Raw genomic sequence first — 21,713 nt, 5'->3', positions numbered from 1 at the left:
TAAATGGTGTTGGGAAAATCTGGCAGATACATGCAGAAAAGTGAAACTAGACCACATACTTATGCCACACATAAGAATAAATTAAAATTGATTAAAGTCTTAAATGTTAGACTTGAAACTGTAAAAATCCTAGCAGTAAAATCTTGAACATTGCTTGTAGCAATATTTTTTCTAATGTATCTCCTCAGGAAAGGGAAACAAAAAATAAAGTTAAAATGAACAAATGGGACTATATCAAACTAAAAAGCTTTTGCATAGTTAAGGAAAATAACAAATAAAAAGAAAACCTACTGAATAAGAAAACATATTAAACAATATATTTAATGAGGTGTTAACATCCAAAATTTATAAAGAACTTACAAAACTCAACACTCCCCAAAAACCCCAAAAACCAAAAAACCAAACCCTAATTTAATCTAAAATGGGCAAAGGACCTGAATAGACACTTCTTCAATGAGGACATACAGGTGGTCAATAGACATACGAAATGATGGAAACCACAATGGGATGCCATCTCACACCTGTCAGGATGGGTATCAGCAACAAATGAACAAACAACAAGTGCTGGTGAGGATGTGGAGAAAGGGGAATCCTCGTGCACTGTTGGTGGGAATGCAGACTGGTGCAGCCACTGTGGAAAGCAGTATGGAGATGAAACCGCTAAAAAAATGGGACTGCCTTTTGACCTAAGGATCCCACTTCTGGGAATATATCTGAAGAAACCCAAAATACTCAAAAGAACATAAGCACCCCCATGTTCCTCACAGCGTTACTTACAATCACCAAGATACACAAGCAGCCCAAGTGCCCACCAGTAGATGAGTGGGTAAAACAACTAGGGCACATTTACACAGTGGAGTACTACTTGGCCATAAAAAAGAAGAAACCTTTACCCATTTGCTACAGTATGGGTGACCTGGAGAACATTATGTTAAGGGAGATAAGCCAGTCAGAGAAAAACATTTACCATGTGATTTCACTCATAGGTGGAATCTAATGAACGAACTGAACTAACAAGCAAAAGAGAGATAGATTCATGGGTAGAGAGCAGGCTGACAGCTCTGTGTGTGTGGGGGTGGTGGGGGGGGGGGTGTTGAGGGACCCAGCAAGCGGAAAAGGGCTCAGGAACAAAGACAACAGCATGGTGATTGTTAGGGAGAGGTTTGCTGGGTGGAGATGGAAGAGGGCTAAAGAGGGATAAATGGCAATGAAAAATACAATTAAAAAATAAATAAGTTGATTTCAGTATGTTTGTATGATGGAATACTGTCAAATCATTAAAATCATGTCTCCTGAAGGATCTATAATGAGATGAGAAAATATCCACCACATACATGAAATGAAAAGAGAAGTGTGCAAGATAGTGTGTACAAATTTTGAGACTCTTTAGTCCTAGGAAAAAGATTGTGTTCTGCAGTAGTTCAAAAGACATGAAATGGATGTAAATGTAGTAACATTCAGGAATGATTCCTCAAACCTGACCGTGCATCCTGGAAGCCTGTTTCAAAGCAACGTGAAGCACAGTCCCACTGGGTGTGGATTTTGGACTGGGAAGGTTAAAGGGGACTTTAATCTCATCTACGTCATTTGAATTTCTGACATGACAATTTGTACTTGGACAACAATAAAAAAAGAATATATTTGCATATTGTGAATTTTAAAATCATATTTTTAAAATTTAAAGTGGGGGATGTAAAGTACAGCATAGGGAATATAGTCAACCATAGCATAACAACCATGGGTGGGACCAGGTGGGTACTTGAAATATTGGTAAAACTTTGTAAATTATATGATTTTTAACCACTATGCAATACATCTGATACTAATACAGAATAATACTGATTGTAAACTAATTGACAAATAAAAATTAAAAAAGAAGTTGGCGGGGTGGAATACCAGGAGAAAATATTTCCTAAATGTGAATAAGAAAATATTTCCCAAATGTTAATCTCCGACCGGTGCGATTGTGGTGAATTCATGAAACTGAAGTAACCCTGGTTCTCTGTGACGCTGAAGTTCTTGTTTCTTCCGTTCCACATGATCTTCCCAGTCATGTGTCCTTACGTGCTCTGTGGTCAGGTTACTGCTAGGGAGAAAGGAGGGAAGAAAGCGTCTGGGAGGTGGGTGGCACTCTATTCATGAACTTTTTGGCTCCAAGTTCAGCGGTGGGAATTGGGCACTAGGCCAGAAAACCAGACAATAGGGAGGGAGATAGAAATAGCGCCACCAGCTGATCAAAAAAAAAAAAAATCTGCAGCTTCTTTGCAGCTCTAGTTCCGGCATCCAGGATGTGCCCTCAGAGATTGTGACCCAGCAGGTCCGAGTGTGGCCCAGGAATTCTGCATTTGCACAAGTATCCCACGTGGTACTCAGAACATTTCATGAGAAACCCTGCTCGAGTTCTTATGAACCCGGAAAACAAATGCGGGGAGTGCCATTCTCTCCCTTCCGGACTTACAAGACTACCCTCTGAGTTCTTTTTTCTTCCAGAATGGTCTTTATGCCCATGTAAAGCTGATTCCACGGAATTTAAATGTTTGGTTGGAGGCACGGGAGTGACGGGGGGGTGGGTGGAATGGCGCAGTGTGACTGGGTGGGCAGTGGTGGCTCAGGGAACGGGCGAAGCAGCGGCCGCATGAGCGCAGCGGGGTTTAAAAACAAATACAATGTTCTGTCTAGATAACGACACTGACAAATACATAACAAAACGGAACATGACCTGTTAAATAAGTCATTGTCAGAGGATTATAACAAAAAACAGTTAGCATTCAGGCCCTCATCATTAACTTAGCTCGAGAAAATGCTATTAGTTCACTAGGGTGAAGAAGAACAGAAATAATCAGGTTTCCTCCCGAGAGCTTCCAGGTTGTGGACGCGCCTGGAAAGCAAAACAAAGGGCCTGTGTCGCCACCTAGAGTCCAAAGCCCAGAAATATTGGCTGAGGAAATTCAGACCTGGCTGGCTCTTTAGAGAGCCAATTTCTCTGTCCAAGTTTAATAACAGTGCTTAAAAACCACCAACTTCAGATTTAAAAATGTCCACCAGTCCTTTTTTTATAGGACATAAATATGTGTCTGAATGCAAGCCTCCATGATGGCCAAATCATTTCAGGATGGAAAAAATATTTCTAGAACCGTGATTAAATATGAGATCGAGCATGTCCGTGTATGTGTGTGACTGAGGGGGTTGGGGGGCGGTCTTCATTGCCACTAACTAGATGACACTAACAAAATCACTTAACCTCTCAGGTCCAGTTCCTCTTACGTAAAATGAGAGGATTGAGCTAACTTGAAAACACTACAGGCCTTCTAAGCCCTAAAATTCTGTGTTTCTAACAATCTGGAATCTATTGTAACTCAGACACTGGTTTGAAAAATTGGCATTGTATACAGAAAATGTTGGTAGTCTGCACTATTTTGAATGTGACCTTCTTCATCAAGGAACCATGCGTGTCTTTGCTGCCCTCTAGAGCTCTCCCTAAAATTTGCATGAGTATAACACAAAAATCCCCCAAATGAGGGACTGGCTAGCTTGAGATTTAGAGCCGGGCAAACCCCAGCAATCCCAAGCCCATTTGTTTGTTTGCTTTTAAAAGGAAGATTTATTTGACAAATTTCACTTAGCACAACACGCCTAAAAGGAAGTGGCGACACAATGACATATTCAAATCAAGGCCTTGGAATTTCATACGGACACCAAGACCAAAATCCTGAAGCACTGGTATCGAGACTCATATTTTCCTCATAAACTTAAAAAACCCTTAAACTTACATGCCTTAGAAGTTATTAGATGAAACTAGAATTAACAAACATGACAAATGTTTCACATTTAATTGTGGACACAGCTATGTTGAATTTTACAAAAAAAAAGCATGTCTTTCAACATGCATCCAATGATCCATGTAATGTGGTAGAAGAGCAATATTTAACATAATTCAGCTACTTTAACCTAAATATACTTACTGCTTAAGTACAGCCTATGATAGAGCTAACTTGAGAAAAGCCAAAAATTGTTAAATAATTATAGTTTACTCAACTTCAGTTGTTACATCCTAGATGAATACCCATGTTCAAAAACACTGAAACTTAAGTCTTTAAAACAATCCTGATTTCCACTTAGAGTAAACACAAATCACAAGCTGGTGTTGCCAAACTGTTAAACTTTAGTTTTTTTCTTTTCTTTAAAATCATGTTGACCAAGAGTCCATGATAAGGAGGAATTACACTCCCCATCCACCACTCACACTGGACACGCTAAGCATCCCTCCCATTCTGTTCACCCTGGTGGATGCACGGCTTCTCCTGCTGCAGTAGCTGTTGTGCGCCGTTCTTGGCTTCCCGTGCAACGTCTGCTTGAAAAACTACTGGAGTTTTCCTGTGAAGCTTGGTCACATCTGCTCTGGCCACCATAGCCACCTCCATCACTGCCTCTCAGCTGCTGGCTGGCTGGGCCACCCTAACGGGATGGGTTTGACGACCCCATGCCTCCCATCATTTGGCTACCACAATGAGCACCACCGCTTGCCCTCGCTTAGAGTTCGAGAAGAGTCCTACTGTATATTTTGCACATTTGCTTTGTCTTTCAACATACCTGCCACAGCATCTTTCTTAGTTGCAAGCTGGGCATCTGCTCTCCAGCTACTCTGTCATCAGGGCCAGTTTCAATACGTACTCTCACAGGGTTGAGCAGTGACCCTTACACGCTGCTCTCACTAGCTCTTTAAGGTCATCCCTGCATGTGCACAGTGTCCCTGTCGTATGCCACTATCCCCATGTTTGTGGACAGGCATTCCTGAAAATCAATAATCGAGGCCCCAAACCATAGCCGTCATTACAGCCATTATGATCATCACAGCTTCCATAACCTCCTCCTTAAGCACCACGCCTCATCCTTGCAAAGCTAGCCCCCACCAGTGCGGTCCTTCGGTCCACCCGCTTCAGGTCTGTCTGTCCAAGGGACCTGGCCACAGCATGGCCAGGTGCTTTTGGAATGGATCATAAGGAGTTCTAACTTCATTTCGACTGCTCTTAAAAGTTTTGATATACTTGTGCCCTTTGATTTCCTTGTGTTTCTTTAGAGCCTTTTCAGCTATTTCCTGTGAAGCAAACTGCATGAGGGTCTTCCTCTACGCCTTCTCTGGAAGTCCACTGGCAATGCTGTCCCATTTGGCACAATATCCAGCCAGAAGAAGAATTGAACCACTTCTTCCTTGTGGCATCCAGAGCAGAGTCCTCTAAGTGGTACAAAGTCATCATTGGCTATGTCAGGACTGTTTGCACCAGCACGCTTCAACACACAGTCCATTTCAATGTTGCTTCTCTGGAATACTTAAAAATGTGTGTCCCATAGTTTCTCGTTTTTTAGGGCCAGTTTGATTTTATCTTCTGATTTGAGTTCAACAAAAGCCTTGCCACTCAGTCTGCCTTCTCTACTGTAAATGAAATGAATACCTTGATCCTCATTCTGAGTTTTGCAGTCAGGAACAAACAAAAATGCTGAATTGTCTGCGGAACAAAACAAGGGCAAGCCCTGGACCTTCCCCAGGAATCCGTCTCTGCCTTCAGGCGAAACAGACTGATCACACAACTTCACTGTGGCCGAGCAAAATCCCAGGCACATTTTTCCTGCAACATATTATTCATTTTTTCCATTCTTGTTTCATATATATCTTCTGGTACAATTCAGTCCAATGCAACCATTTATTCCAGAGTTCTCTCCCAATTCTTCCCATTTATGGCTTCTGGCTATTAGAAGTTAAGCACACACCATTTATTTGGAGAAAAGGGCCAATTTTTCTAAAGGATTCTCCGCTCCATAAATGTGTCTCCTCTGTGTAAGATGTACAGCCTCACCAGGGAGGATTACCTGTTCTGATTTCTGGAGCCAATGCTTATAAAAACTAACGCCAGGCTCTTTCTTGTATCAGTTCCAAGAAATGTGAGCACCAAACCTCCACTGCTCTGACAGCACGAGACCTCTGCTGCAAAACTGCCAAAGACACACGGGGCCACTGAGTTCAAGTTCACCAGCTGAGTCCCAGAGGAGCCCCGTTTTGTCTTTTCCTGGAACTATCATGCAGTTCTAAATATTCTCAGAAATACAGCCAATCTTTGATCCATTTGATCTGCTACTTCGTGGGCTGAACATAAGGGACAGTTTAGAGAAAAGTGGAAACCATGCCTTTTGCTAGTTGCACCTTTCTTAGCATGGACGAAGCCTCCATTTAAGGCAAGAGCATTCCAATTCAGCTGAGATTTTTAGCACCAGTAAACAGCAGAGACTCCTGCTGTTGATAAAACAGCAGTGACACATTTCAAAATGTATGCCCGAAGTTGAAGTGTTGGTAGTGACCTATCATAAACTCAAAGACTCCGAAAGGCCAGTTCCAGGCTACCTAGAGGTTATACAATGGGCATTTCAGGGTTACTGCTGAAGAGGAGACCCAACACCCCTCATTTCTGGACCTACAGCCTCTTCAAAGTCTAATGAACTCTAGGGTCCGGGCCCCTGCAGGGTGTGAACTCAGGCACAGAGGGGACTGCAAAGCTTTTTAGGCATTTGTATATCAGGAAGTGGATGAGGCTTTGGAGAGAGATTTGCAGAACTGCAAAAGTTCCTCACTGTTCATAGTCATAAAAGGATCTTCCTGTGGTTAATCTTAAGGGATTATTAGTGTTTACTATAGCTCTAAAGGGACTGCCCATAAATTTGGCTTTTCAACTTACCCATAAAACAGCTATTGGGACAACCTAACGACAGTCATTTCCATTGTTTAGTTAAGGTGCAGCACCCTTAAATCCCTAGGGAACAGAACAGTAAATAATCTATGCTGTTGCTGGCCCTGTGCTCCACTTTTAGGCTCTCAGAATCCCTCTTCCCCACCCACCCCCAGAGCCCTGCCCCCTTTGCCTTGGCGTGGTCCAGAGGGCATCCTTCATCCCACCCACCTAGACCAGGATGGCTGGGCAGAACTGAGTGGAGAGGTAATCCAACCACAGGGGCTGCAAAGTAGGTTCTACTTAGAAGTGAAGGGTCAGATAAAACTCCCCTTTTTATTATTTATCTTCATTGTACATAGTCTAAACACTTGTTCCAAGTGTCAGAAAATGTAGGTTAATAATCGAGAAAGAATTATTGACAAAGAAGGTTGAGGTACTTTATGGTGGGCGTTACAGCAGTAACAATATTTCCAAGCCTCTCTTCTTCCATGTGCTCTAGAGGGCTGCTCCTTCCCACTCCCTCAAAGCAAGTGACTCTGGCTTGTTTTGGCAAATGAAATACGAGTGAAAGTGAAGACTGTCACTTCTGTGTGGAACCACTGAAGAGTTATGTGAGATCCACCATGCCCGCCGTCCCCTGTGTGGAAGCACATGTTAATGTCACAAGGCCACAAGACCACAGTAAGCAGGAAGGGTGAGCACGCCCTCCCCGCCCCCCCCACAGGACAGCCACCGAGAGAGCCAAAGGATCTGCAAAGAACTTTGTGTGAGGAGTAAACCTTTGTGGTTTAAGCCACTGATTTTCTTGTAGTTGTGTGTTGTTACGACAGCGTATCCAGGCTCTCCTGCCCAGTGCATGCCTTCGTATCTCTGTAAATGCAGTCTTTTTCGTCCGAACATCATTCTCCCTGACAAACGAGACAGGTTCATATTTCTCTCTGATCTCCATAAACATGACAACAACCACCTAAACATTTGGCCTACCCCTACTCCGACCTTCCTTGCTCTAAAAATATTTTCCTTACTCTGAAAGTTAATTTCCCTCTTAGCTGTCTTGAGTACTTTTTGTCAGACCTGCTTCACTTGGGACATTGATGTTTCCAGCCCTGCCATTACGTATCTGGGCCACCCTTGTAGGTTTGCACCTAATATTGTGTCTCCTCCCCACACACGCACACTGTCCATCAATGGTACCTGTTGTCCGTAAGTCTGGACTCGTTAGGGTTTCTTTGTGAAATTCCTTTTGGTCTTCCACACCAAAATCATGTAAAATTGCATTTTTGAGCATTCTCGGTGTTCTTAAACAGCCTGCCCTTCTGGAGCTCCCTGTGATGGAACTATGTCTCTTTTGCCTTGTTCTTTAGAACCAGTTTCCCGCAAGTCCAGGGGCGTGGCTCCCCAGCTGTGAGCTGGGGTATGCTGGACACCACCGCAGACTCACAGGCTTACTGCAGAACATTTTAAACTTCTGAGGAAATGCAGGGATATCCAATATGTGTCAGATATTGTATGAACTACTAGCCCAAGATTGCTTTATGTTTTGTGGGTATCATGTCTTTGCAAAGTTGGATTTCAAGTGATTCCTGTCACAAAAAGTAAGTACCGTATGAAAGTCAGTACAGAACAAAAAGTGCGGATATGGTAGTGCCATATCCTAATCCAGAGTTTGGAAAGTTATTCAGTGGAAAGCAGGTACACCCATCTAATAACCGTCAGTTACTTAAGAATAAAACAAAGCCCTGGCTGGTGTAGCTCAATGGATTGAGCGCGGGCCTGCGAACCACACAATCGCGGTTCGATTCCCAGTCAGGGCACATGCCTGGGTTGCAGGCCAGTTCCCAGCAGGGGACTCACGAGAGGCAACCATACATTGATATTTCTCTCCTTCTCTTCTCTCCTTCCCTTCCCCTCTAAAGATAAATAAATAAAATCTTAAAAAAAGAATAAAATAAAAATATTATCTTCTCTTGACATGAATATTTCAAAAACAGCTATAAGTTGTTAGAGCATGAATACTTCCTTAAGTTGTTTGGCCCTAACTATGTATAAGACATGAAATTGTTAGGTATCCCTGAGACACTGAGATCATCACGAACTGAGAAAATGTGAGAACTTCTGGTCTAGGAACCATCCAACTGTACTCAAAATCTTGTCCTAATACAGCCTCAAAAAGACACGGTTTTCTCTCTTCAACACAGTGCTGGGAAAACTGGATACCCACATGATAAAGAGTGATGCTCAACTCTTACCTCACACCATATACAAAATTTAACTCAAAGTGGATCAAAGATCTAAGTGTAAGACCTAACTAAAACTGTAAAACTCTTAGAAGAAAATGTAAGTGTAAATCTTCATGACCTTGAATTCAACAATGATTTGTTAGCTATGATGTGAAAAGCATGAGCAGAAAAATGGTAATAGATAAATTGAACTTTGTCAAAATTTTGTGCATCTATCAAGAGAGTGAAAAGACAGCCCACAGAATGAGAGAAAACAGTTGCAAACATCTCTCCGATAAGGGTCTAGTATCAAAAATATAGAAAGAATCCCTATAACTCAAGAACAAAAAGACAACCTAATTTTAGAATGGGAGGGGGGAGGCTTTAAATAGATATTTCTCCCAAAATATGCACATAGCCAGGTAACAAGCAATGAAAAGATGCTTGCATCATTACTCATTAGGAAAATTCATGTCAAAACCCAATGAAATACCACTTCACAATTACAAGTAAAGGTAGAAATTTACTTTTTTTACATGTGGACATTTAATTATTTCAATTGTTCAGTACAATTTATTAAACATCTCTCCTTTCTCTCATTCAATGACTTTGGCACCTTTGTCAAAAGTCAATTGACCATATGTGCATGGATCTAGCTATCTATCATCTACCTATCTATCTGTCATCTTCTTACATCAATATCACATTACCTTCATTTATATTAGACATCAATATTAGGATGGCTATGACATTATAGTAAGTCTCAAAATCAGGAATTATGGACCTCACATTTTTGTCCCTCATTTTCAAAACTCTTTTGGATTGTAGATCCTTTGTATTCCCAGACGAATTCTAGAATCTGTTTTTTAATATCTAAAAAAACCCCAACAGCCTCCTGAATTCTTTTAGTGTATGTTGAATCTGTTGATCAATTTGGGGAAGAATTGAAATCTTAAAAATGTTGAGAATTCAGCCCGGACTGGTGTGGCTCAGTGGATTGAGCACTGGCCTGCAAAGCAAAGGGTCACAGGTTCGATTTCTAGTCGGGGCGCGTGCCTGGGTTCCAGGCCAGGTCCGCAGCAGAGGGTATGTGAGAGGCAACGACACACTGATGTTTCACTGCCCCTCTTTCTCCCTCCCTCCCCCTCTCTCTAAAAATAAATAAATAAAATATTTTTTAAACATGTTGAGAATTCCAATCCATAAACTCAATGTATAACTCTATTTATTTAGATCTTCTCTGATTTTTCTTAGCATAAGTCTTGTAAATAGTTTGTTAAATTTATCTCTCAGTACTTCATTTTGATGTTATCATAAATTGTATTTGTACTTCAATTTCCAATTGTTAACTGATAGTACATAGAAATATAATTCATATTTATAATGACTTTGTATCCTTTTACTTGCTAAACTCACACAGAAGTTCAGTAATTGTTATAATTCTTTTGGGATTCTCTATGTAGATGATCATGTCCTTTATGAATATAGTTTTGCTTGTTTCTGTCTAAAATATATGACTTATTTACTTTTCTTGCCTGACTGTGTTGACTAGAGCTGCTGGTATCATCTTGACTAGAAGTGGGGAGAGAAGACATCCCTGCTCTCTTCCAAGCTTTGGGTGTAAAGCGTTTAGCCTCCCACACTAAGCATAATGTCCACTGTGGGCTTTTATTAATGCCTTTTTTCAGGTTGAACATTTCTTTCTATTGCAGAATTATTTAAAATTTTCTCATGAACGGATTTGTAAAGTTTTTTCCCCCTGCATCTTTTTAGGTAATAATATAATTTTTCTTTTTAAGTTTGTTGATAATGGTGAATTACATTAATTGATTCTCAAATGCAGAACCAGTCTTATATTTGCATGATAAATTTCACTTTATTTACAGTTTTGATATATTATCATTTGTATATATTACTGGATTCTATTTACTAAATTTTGTGGAGGATTTTACATATATGATAATGAGAATTGTTGTTTATTATTTTTCTTGTAATATTCTTGTCTGATTCAGGCATCAGAATAATATCTGTCTCATATAATTAGCTGTAGAGTATTTTTTCCTCTTCTATTTTCTGGAAGACTTTGTGAAACCTGCATTTTTTAACTCATCTATTTCTATTCATTTTGTCCCTGACCTGCCATCCTCATCTCAGGTCCTTTGTACATGATTCTTAGAAGTATTTTAAAATTGTCTTTGTTGAACTGAGAAGACAAGGATTTTCTACACACAGAAGGGGTTCCAATGCCCTGAAAAGGCCACGTGTGTGTCTCTATGTATCCGTGTTTGTGTGCTTCTTTCCAAGAATTATTCTATGACATGAGACACTCTCTTTCACCCTTCAGCCTCTCTTTTCATAGTGGAAAGGGAACTCAGGGAGGAAGGCCATATATGCATGTGACATTTTCTTTGGAGATTTACTGGGGAGCATATTACCTGGGAGCCCAGCTGTAGCAGGAAAATGAACTGCACAGAGCTCTTTTCATCCTTGCTTAATGAAGACGGAGAGCAATGACGATAGTGAGTAAGAACATACACCTTCAAGGCTCTTTACTGGTGTATGTCTAAATCATCTTTAGCACCGACCAGGATAGCTTTGGGGTCGTTCGGGCCATGGAAGAAGAATTTGCCAGCAAATCAGAAGATTTGGCATCCAGTCCCTGAGTCACTGTCATCTGAGTGTAAGAAAGAAAGTCTTGCCAGAGCAAGGAGATCTGGATTCATTCAATTTTACCAGTAAACAGTGGGCTGTATCTCGACCCTCTGACATAGGGGTGGGGGTATCGCTCTCCCCCGCACACAGCAGTCTAGGCTCTGACCCCAGCTGGTTCCCTCCCCAATCCCAAGGAAATACACTATTGTTCTGGAAGATCTGCTTAACTGTAGCTTCCAGGGAACAGATGATACAATATCTCAAATTATGATCACTTGAGATATTGATAAGCAAAGTATTTGCAAAAGGGTGGACAAGACAGTTGAATATCACTCCATGACTAGTAATAGTGAGGTTCCATTACTGCCCCAAGTCTGAAAAGAAGAGGGGAGGACATGAGTTCCAGAATCTGAATGAAGCAAACTGTAGGAAGAGGGTGTCCTGGTAAGAGCTGCAACCCCATGGGACAGGGCCCAAGGAACGATACTCCTACCAGTGTTCTACACTGGCCAAACCAAAATGGAAACCAGAAATCCAGGGACCCAGTTGATGTGGTCTACACCGGTGACCTCCTGGGGCCCAGAGCAGGGGGGAAGAGGGCAGGGAGTGGATCTGGAGGGACAAAGGGAAGACACTTGGTGGGTAGCTGAGTACTAGAGTCTTTCCCACACTCCCAGCCCCTCATTGCTGGGTACATGTGTCTCTCCACACTCTTCTTGGCATCTGCTCCTGGGAGGAAAACCTCTGAAGGTCACCATCTCTAGAGCAGAACCAAAGGGCCCATCACTGGGGTCTGGTTCTTGCCACAGCAGCTGGGCCACCAGGTAAGACAGATTGGAAGGAGCCAGAAGCCATACTCTTTTCCCCAAAAGAAAAAAAAAAAAAAAACAGGAAAAAAGCTAAATGGCTGTGAGCAAAGTTCAACCCTGCTCATTGCTGTTAATACCCTCTGGCAGCCAGCGGCACTGAGAGCAAGCAGGAGTCAGGAAAATTCCAAGAAGCTTTCACTAAAAATAAATAGCCTTTTCTTACAAGATGACCAGCCACTAATTTGGCTGCAGTACTTCTGCCTGAGGAGAGGCCCTTTGGCTACAGAATATGAATTTAAAAACTAAGCTCCATCCAAAGTGGCAATTAAGGGCTTTACTCAATCATAATAAACCTTGGTCTTCCTTTCCTGAGCAAGCTCCACACCTCGCTGCCAGAGCAAACCTGTCAGCTCGTTCCTGGTTTCCTTCTTAAAACAGAGCAGAGCCATTTCACTCCCTAGAACAAATGCTCCCAGATTGCTCTTTCCTGCCTCCCTGTGTCACCGGAGCAGCTCTCAGGGTCCCTTAACAGTGCTGACACGGACTGACAGACCCAAAGCCTCCATCATCTTCTGGCCTCACCCAGGCATCTGAGAGAACTTCCACTAAGGCCGTGCAGCCTGCTGGGTAAGGACACAGGCTTTATAACCCCAGTCATGGTGTGTGCAGGAACAGAGCAAAAAACTATACTTTTTCTTCACGGCATTCATCAAAATTTGCAATTTTACAGGTAACAGTGACAAATATTTGTCTCCTGTGTGTATTCAGTGCCTCTGTCCCTCCCTCCACTCTGCCCCTTAAAGAAAATCCTGGCACTGCCCACTTACCACCTTCCAGTCTCTTCCATCTTGGGATCAGTGTTGGGAGACGGTGTGAAGCTGGAACAGGAGCCACAGAGTGAAACACTTGCAGGGATGAGGCAGAGGCAGAGATGCCATGGGTGACAGGAGCGGCGTAGAAGCTGCTGAGAGTGGGGACAGGAGAAGCAAAAGGCAGTGAATCTCCGAAGTCAGCTCAGCCAACCACTGCCAGGCCAGAGTGCAGTCCCCTGGGAGTCAGATCTAATTATGTTTCAAGTCAAGTCCAAAATTTGGATTTCTGTACAAAATTTCTTGATTGTTACAGAAGCCAGACAAAACAACCTGCAGGCTCATGTGGTCCGACCTCCTGGCCAGTATGTGACTCCTGGGCACGATGACACCCATTGTAAAGAAGCAGCAATAAGGTGGGGGAACAGCAGGGTGACAAGCTAGGGGTAAAAGAGTGGTAGGTGAGGAGTTGAGAGGTAATTAGGAGGAGCAGCTGCCAATGATGAGGAAGTTTTGCGAGTGGATGAAATGGAGAGAGGTGAGTTTAAAGATGTTTTGCTATTTATTAAGAATGGACTCTGATGGCCCTGACTGGTGTAGCTCAGTGGATTGAGCACAGGTTTGTGAACCAAAGCATCGCTGGTTTGATTCCCAGTCAGGGCACATGCCTGGGTTGCAGGCCACATTCCCAGTATGGTGTGTGCTAGAGGCAACCACACATTGATGCTTTACTCCCTCTCTTTCTCCCTCCCTTCCCCATCTCTCTAAAATGAGTAAATAAAATCTTAAAAAAAAAGAATGGACTCTGACATTCCCTAAAGCAAGGGACATAAAGGAAAGAATAAACAAATGGGACCTCATCAAATTAAAAAGCTTCTGCATGGCCAAAAAAAAAACAGCATTAAAATGAAAAGAGAACCAATGATATGGGAAAACATATTTGCCAATGATACCTCAGACAAGGGTTTGATCTCCAAAATATATAAAGAACTCACACGACACTACTCCAGAAGACACAAAACCCAATTTAAAAATAGGCAAAAGACTTGAACAGACACTTCTCCAAGGAGGGCCCTCTGGCCCAGAGACATATGAAAAGATGCTCAGCATCACTAGCCATTAGAGAGATTCAAATCAAAACCACAATGAGATACCACCTCACACCAATCAGAATGGCCACCATAAATAAGTCAACAAACAAGTGCTGGTGAGGTTGTGGAGAAAAGGGAAACTTAGTGCACTTTTGGTGGGAAAGCAGACTGGTGCAGCCACTGTGGAAAACAGTAGGGAATTTCCTTAGAAAATAAAAAATAGAACTGTCTTTTGACCCATCAATTCCACTGCTAGGATTATACCCTAGGCATCCTGAAACACCAATCCAAAAGAACCCATGCACCCAATGTTCATAGCAGCACAATTTATAATAGCCAAGTGCTAGAAGCAACCTAAGTGCCCACCAGTAAATAAATGGATAAAAAAACTATGGTACATTTACACAATGGAATTCTATGCAGCAGAAAGAAAGAAGGAGCTCCTACCCTTTGCAACAGCATGGATGGAACTGGAAAGCATTATGCTGAGTGAAATAAGCCAGGCAGTGAGGGACAAATACCACATGATCTCACCTTTAACTGGAACATAATCAACAAAGAAAAAAGCAAGCAAAATATAACCAGAGACATAGAAATTAAGAACAACTTGACAGTAACCAGAGTGGAGGTGGGAGGGGATAATGAGAGGAAGGGTTTTCAGGAACTACTATAAAGGACACACAGACAAAACTGGGTGGGGGGAGGATGGAAGCAAGGGAGGGAGGTGGGTTTGGCTGGGGTGTGGGGGAGTGTTTGGGAGAAAATGCAGACAACTGTAATTGAACAACAGTAAAATAATTATTTAAAAAAAGAGATAACAGACTCCGCACCTGGATGTTACCTCAAGAGATTAAATAAAGATTTTAATTCTTTCCATCATTCTTTGGCAGACTGTGTGGTTCTGAGTTGACTCGTTGTCCTGCAGCGCCAGAAGGCTGCTAGCTGTCACTAAAGATGACTCCCACTCAAGTATTATGGGCTGTGCCCATCACGCTGTGAGCCACCTGCAGGCAGGAGGAAGGCTATTTTGTTTCCCACTGTTCATTGTGTGGACACTTCTGCCTTAGTGCTGCTTCCTCATGCAACGTAAAAATTTAGTTTAAATTCTCCTTCATTTTCCCCAGCCAATCAACATAGCCAATCATGATAAAATAAAATTGGAGAAAGCTGAAAAGCCCATGGATTAACACTGAAATAGAGAACAGGTTGACAGGGACCAGAGGGGAGAGGGGAGAGAATTTCAGGGGAAAAGGGGAAGGATTCACAGGAACAAGTATAAAGGACACATGGACAAAAACTAAGGCGGGGGGTGGGGGGTGGGGGTGGGGGTGGGGGATGGGAGGGAGGTGGGAAGCACTGGGGCGGGGGGGCTGGGATGGGAGTATAAGACAGAAAACTGTACTTGAACAATAATTAAATATTTTTTATTCATTTATTTAGAGGGGAAGGGAAGGAGAGAGGGAGAGAAATATTAATGTATGGTTGCCTCTCATGTGTCCCCTGCTGGGAACTGGCCTGCAACCCAGGCATGTGCCCTGACTGGGAATCGAACCGTGATCGTGTGGTTCACAGGCCCACACTCAATCCACTGAGCTACACCAGCCAGGGCTAAATAAATTTTTAAAAAAGATAGAGTGGACTGTTCCTGAGGCCGCAACCTGACACCAGCTAGGTTGGTGTTCCAGGGACAGGAAATAGCCCGAAGAAAACATACTTGCCACCACTACTTGAACCAGCGGTATTCACAGCGGGGGGGCTTCCCCCCCCCTCCTTCCTTCACCTTAGGTATTAGTTGTCTGCGCTGTGCGGAAAGACTACAGTAGTCCCCGTTAGCAGCAGGACCGGCACTGGCTGCCTGAAACCAAGGATAGTGCCAAAGCTCCTTCTATACTGTGTTATCCTGTGCATAATACTTACAATAAAGTTTAATTTATAAATTAGACACAATAAGAGAATAGAAAAATACCTAATAATAAAATAGAGTAATTACAATAATATGCTGTAATAAAAATTATGTGAATGCAGTCTCTCTCAAAATATCTTATTGCACTGAGCTTACCTTTTCACTTAAAGGAAGCACTTGACAGCTTCCCTTTGGCATATCCAAATTGCCAGCATCTCTACTCTTGGACTTCGGGGTCACTATTATGTAAACTAAGGGTTACGAGCACTGCCACACCACTGACAGTAGATCTGCTAACTCAAACGGCTTCTACTAAGTGACTGCAAGGCAGGGAGCGTATCCAGTGAGGACACTCTGAGCAAAGGGATGATTCATGTCCGGGGCAGAACAGAGCCAGGTGGTGCGAGATTGCATTATACTACTCAGAACTGCGTGCTACGTTAAACTCACACATTGTTTATTTTTGGAATTTTCCATTTGATACTTTCAGACCACGGTTGACTGTGGGTAACTAAAATTGTGGGAAGTGAAGCTGCAGATAAGGAAGGACCACCGTATTCCAAAACTTAGTAATCTAAAACAGTAGTTTATTATCTTGCTTTCTGATTGTTAGGAATCCAGGAGCATCTCACCTGGGTGCCTCGGACTGTAGGTTTTTCAAAGGCTGCAGTCAACCTGTTGGCAAGGGCAGCCGCTATCTCAGGGCTCAGCTGGGGGAGGACTGACCTTCCTGGATGACCTTCCTGGATGCTGGCAGACCTCAGGTCCTCACTGGCTGTGGGCTGGAAGGTCCAGCGGACCCCTCTCCATAAGGCAGCTCACAGCTGCAGGGCAAAAGGCTTCCTTCAGAGGGAACCAATAAGGGAGTGAGTCTCTCTGTTATCTAGTGTCAATACTGACATACCGTCAATTTTGCTCTATTTTGTTTATTAGATGCGAGTCACTAGGCTCATCACACAACAAAGGGGAAGGGAACCCACAGGGCTAGAATGCCATGAGGTAAGGATCCTTGAAAGTTTTAATCTAGCCTTGTTTTTCAGGGTCGACAAAGAGCACGAGTAGTGATGTAATGACCCTACTCCTGTGGACATAACACTGCCTCATCCCTTAAAATAATTGAGAGAGTACACATAATTAGCCGTATCAACTATCTTCCTAAAAGCCAGGCACTGATGTATTGTACACATGCACCTCGGACATGCACCATGTACACATCTTGGGGAAAGTTGAGTTGTATTGCAATTTGTTGAGGAGAGTGACCCTAGAACATAAATCCAGCAAATTTTCTCCACATTCTCCTGCGAGCCCTGGGTTCAAGTTCTGTCCTGCCTTTTACTAACTTTGTGACTCTTGGCAAGAAACTTCTGTAAACCTCCATTCCCTCACCCATGAACTGGGGTTAAGAATATAATTCATGTCATTGGGTTTTGGGTGGGACTAAATAAAAGTAATAACAAATATGAAGATGGTGCCTGGCACATTATAGGTGTTAAAGAAATCTTGGCACCTATCATTATCATTATTATTCCATCTCTAGTTTTCAATCTAATGTTCTTCTTTCAAACTGTCTGCCCTTAAGGCCTGGTGTGCTTCCCTTTATGGGGAATAAAAACTGGTCAGTGCTGAAACCTCAAGGACAGTTCTTTCTGGCACTAATGTGTCTAAATTAGAATCACAGCTTTTGGAGTTCTGATGCTGTATTTGGCTTCCATCAGAATGAAGCGTCTCAGAGATAGAACAGACTATCACGTAAGTATGCAGGGAACAAGATGTTAGAGATTGGAAGAAGCAAAGTTGATCTTTCACATTTCACCTCTTTAATTTTTGTCCATGTTTGAATGGGTGGTTTCTTGGGGACTCCAGACAGAGAAAGGGAATATGCTCTCAGATCTTCTCACTTGAGGATCTGAGCCCCCAAGTGTTTGAGAAAGATGGCCCACAGACATTTTGCTCACCAAGGTTACACTCTGGAGCTGAGCAGAGCAGTGTGTCTTTCACTGCTCGCCTGAGGCTATGTTAGTTGCATTCCAAAAGTTTAGAAATACATGGGAGGACATATGAGCAGTGAAATAACTGTTGACTTTTCCATGTGCTTTGAGAAGGACTAAGGAAGACAAAGGCACATTTTTTCCTTTCTCTCTCAATCTTTTTTTTTTTTTTGCCCCCTGAGAAGCCGCAGAATATTGACCCACTTCACATCCGCCTCCTGCCTCTGGTTTTGAAATCTGCAGCCTGATGGCTTGTTTGCTTGTTAGCATGAAAGGCTTGCTCTGGGTCTGTGCTTGCTTGTTAGTAAAGAACCAACAAGCATTGCAGTCCAAAGGTAATCACACAGTGAAATCACTTCCAGATGCCAAGCCCCACTCCTGATGGTGAAAGCAGACTTTACAATTGCAGTGGACCAGGTATTCAATGGCTCTCACCCAATCCTATTAGGGTTCTGAACACACACATGTGTTCTCATCCTCCTTTTCTTTCTCTCCCCTCTCTCCCTCTTATTTCCTTCTCTCCCATTCCTTGCTTTCTTCAGCCTGGGTCAATTTTAATCGGGAGAGCAAAATCAAAGCTGGCTGTAACCCAGCTCAATTCTGCTGTAAGTACCCAGAGCTGCTGTTATCCTGGGATGTGTCAGATGACGATAGTTCCCTGTCAGAGCAGCCGCCACCAGAGACCAAGAAGCAGCTCTCTCTCCCTGCTCCATCCTCCCAGCCTGTCCCAGGCACAGTGCGAACGCAAAGCCTGTTCTCCAGCAGTTGGCAAAGTTGTGACCAGAGGGATCATCCTGCCTGCAGAAAAGGGGTCATTACCCACATGCAACCCAGAACTGGCACAGCAATGAGACTGGCCCGTCAGGACCGGAAATCACACTGGTCAAACAGTGGGGGTCAGCAGCCACATGGGAGACTAGGTTTTGGGTCCCTACATGCTGACATGTGTCAGACCTCCCCCCACAGAGTTTGAGAAAAGAAAGAAGGAAAGAAGATGGAGGAGAGAAGGAGAGAGTGAGGCCAAAGGAAGAAAAGAACTGAGTACTACAAGAACATTTTTAGAGTTATTTTATGATAGTACTAAAGTCTGAGAAATCACAGAATCCAAAAGGCTTTCAAGGGATGAATTCCTCATAGACATGTCAATTTTGTCCCCTCAAAAAGTGAGTACCGTAAAATCCAATTTCATGTCTCATCTCAGCTCAATCCCTGAAAGAACTTCAAGTGGCAGAATCTTTCCTTCATTTGCTTTTTAGTGTCCTTCCCCAATGCTCCAGTGGAAGGCATGGCCATTTGCGAAGACAGGAATCTGTAGGATTTGATCACACAGATGTAGACAGAACATGAATGAAACATTTCTGTATAGCCAGTAGAAGGGCTTTTTTTTAAAAAGCCTCTCTTATTTTGCTCATGTGTAGTTAGTATACTTATTAAGTTATTACTTCCCTTGTGAATAATTCATTAAATTTTAAATGCAACACAAATGTATTTCTTCCCAGGCAGGATAGCATATAGCTAGCAGTCAACCATTCATTCCCAGATGTTTATATCCACAGGGTCCAAGAACTCCATAAAACTAGGATAATAGCACATTGAAAATATCTGGCCACAACCCATAAAAGAACGTGCATAATAAAACTGCTTCTACCCCCCAACCCTCCCTCCAGTGAAAACCTTCCAAATGTTTCAAAGTAACTTCCCAAAGGTGTAGTGGGGGTGGATACCCAAAATTCTATATTCTCACATTACTGAGACCAGAGTTCAAGATCAAATTGAAGAAATAGAAGTATCCAAACCCTTTAAAAAGAATCTCTTAAAAAACAAACCTAGAAAAAATTGTAAATGGCTGGTGAGCAATTAGCTTTATTATAAAAAAACAATAAAAGTGGTGTATATGGGTGTGAGTATTCACTCCCAAAATAGTGAATGTATTTTCCAAATGGCAAGATTTGCATCGTGTTGTTAATATCTAAGCCCCTGTTGCTTCTCCAACCATTTATTTGTTAATGATGTTTTTATTTCCTTATTTGGTTTCAGAAATACAAATTATTTTATACCATCCTCTTAAATACCTACTTTTTTTAGATGCAGAATAACTTATGCCAAATAGCCAAATCCATTCATCTCTGGATTCCTGTTAGAAATAAGAAAGATCCAGAATACTGACCGACTAGGTGCCTTATCAGTCAATGTTATCTCCTGGGCCTCATTGGCTTCCAAGGACAGACTTAGGTATATGAAGAAAACTCTGCTTCTGCTTCAAGGGAGGTAGTAGGGCAATGATAGGAAACTGGTTGGCATCACGCAAATGGAAGGAAGATCTGAAATATGAGGAGGTTCATTACATGCCATAGCTACCCAGAGTGGTATGAATGGTAATGTGCTCAGGGAGGTGGGGAAGGTGAGAGACTTGAGTCTTACAGTGGAATAAGGTGGGAGACAGAGAGGAGAGGGGCTGTAACCAGTTCTATAGTAGAAAACAAACTGTACTTGAAGTAAACAACCTGAGGTCAAGTTAGGCTTTTCCTCTTAGAAATGTGACTTGGGCATAATTTCCTCATCTATGAAGTTAAGATAATCACCCCTACCTTGAAACGTTGCTGAAGAGGCAAGGGGAGCTAAGAGGCTTTGCAAGTTGGGACGTATCACGAACATCTGCCTTATTGGAATGGATAAAATTATATAAGGAATTAGACAGCTGATGAAATGAAAACATCTTAGAATCTAGCCTCACTTTTTTGGTTGCCTAACACATGTGTGAGTAATGCTTTCCATCTCATTTCTTTATCTGTTAAATAAGGATTGCAATAGTTGTCTCACGTGGTTGTTGGGTGACCAAATGAGACACTCTGCACCTGAGATTTGTGAAGGGTGAGGCACTATACCAACTTAAGGCACTGTCCCACTCAGGGGAAACACGACATATACTCATTGATTTGTTCACTTATTCAACAGGCCTTCTTTGGGTGTTAAACTATGCCAGGCTCTGTCACACCCCAGCAATGCTATGGTATACAGGACAGACCTGACTTTGTCCTCATGGAACTTAGTCAAGTTTATTAAATTACTTGCAGAGTAAGTAATAGGTAAGCCTACTGTTTTAAGACCACATATTTCACTATATTCCACTACACTTACCAAAAACACAGAGTCAACTAAGTTTAGTAGAAACATAACACAATAAAAAATTAGAAGATAAAGATTCATTTTCAGATCTTCTTGGGTACATCACTCAAAATCTTTGTGACCCTGTTTTTCCAACTTAAGACTGGGCTAGTACAGGTTCTATGTGCTTCAAAGGATTTCTCTTCAGATGAGTAGGTAGGTACCCTTATTGTAAATCTGATAGATTTTAAAACAACTACAAAATAGACTACTGGACAATTGACCTGATTTCTTCAACAGCCAACGGCATGAAGAAGAAAGAAAAAGAAAGCGTACTAAAAGATGCTTGAGAGATGTAACAACAAAATAATATGTTGACTTTTAATTAAATGACCATCTGTAACAGACATTTTTTTAG

The 21,713-nt window shown here is 42.3% G+C and overlaps 1 pseudogene; it reads right to left on the bottom strand.

Annotated features, from left to right (window-relative positions):
• Positions 1 to 4,275: 4,275 nt before the first annotated feature.
• LOC118993892 (heterogeneous nuclear ribonucleoprotein H-like) lies at positions 4,276 to 5,619 on the bottom strand (annotated as a pseudogene).
• Between the last annotated feature and the right edge of the window lie 16,094 nt (positions 5,620 to 21,713).

The sequence above is a fragment of the Sturnira hondurensis genome, unplaced genomic scaffold, assembly GCF_014824575.4.
Source record: "Sturnira hondurensis isolate 20B ecotype Veracruz unplaced genomic scaffold, ASM1482457v3 Scaffold0008948, whole genome shotgun sequence".
NCBI classification, from domain to species: Eukaryota; Metazoa; Chordata; class Mammalia; order Chiroptera; family Phyllostomidae; genus Sturnira; species Sturnira hondurensis.
The sequence above is the reverse complement of the archived record's forward strand: the minus strand, read 5'-3'. Positions and strand labels throughout refer to the sequence as shown.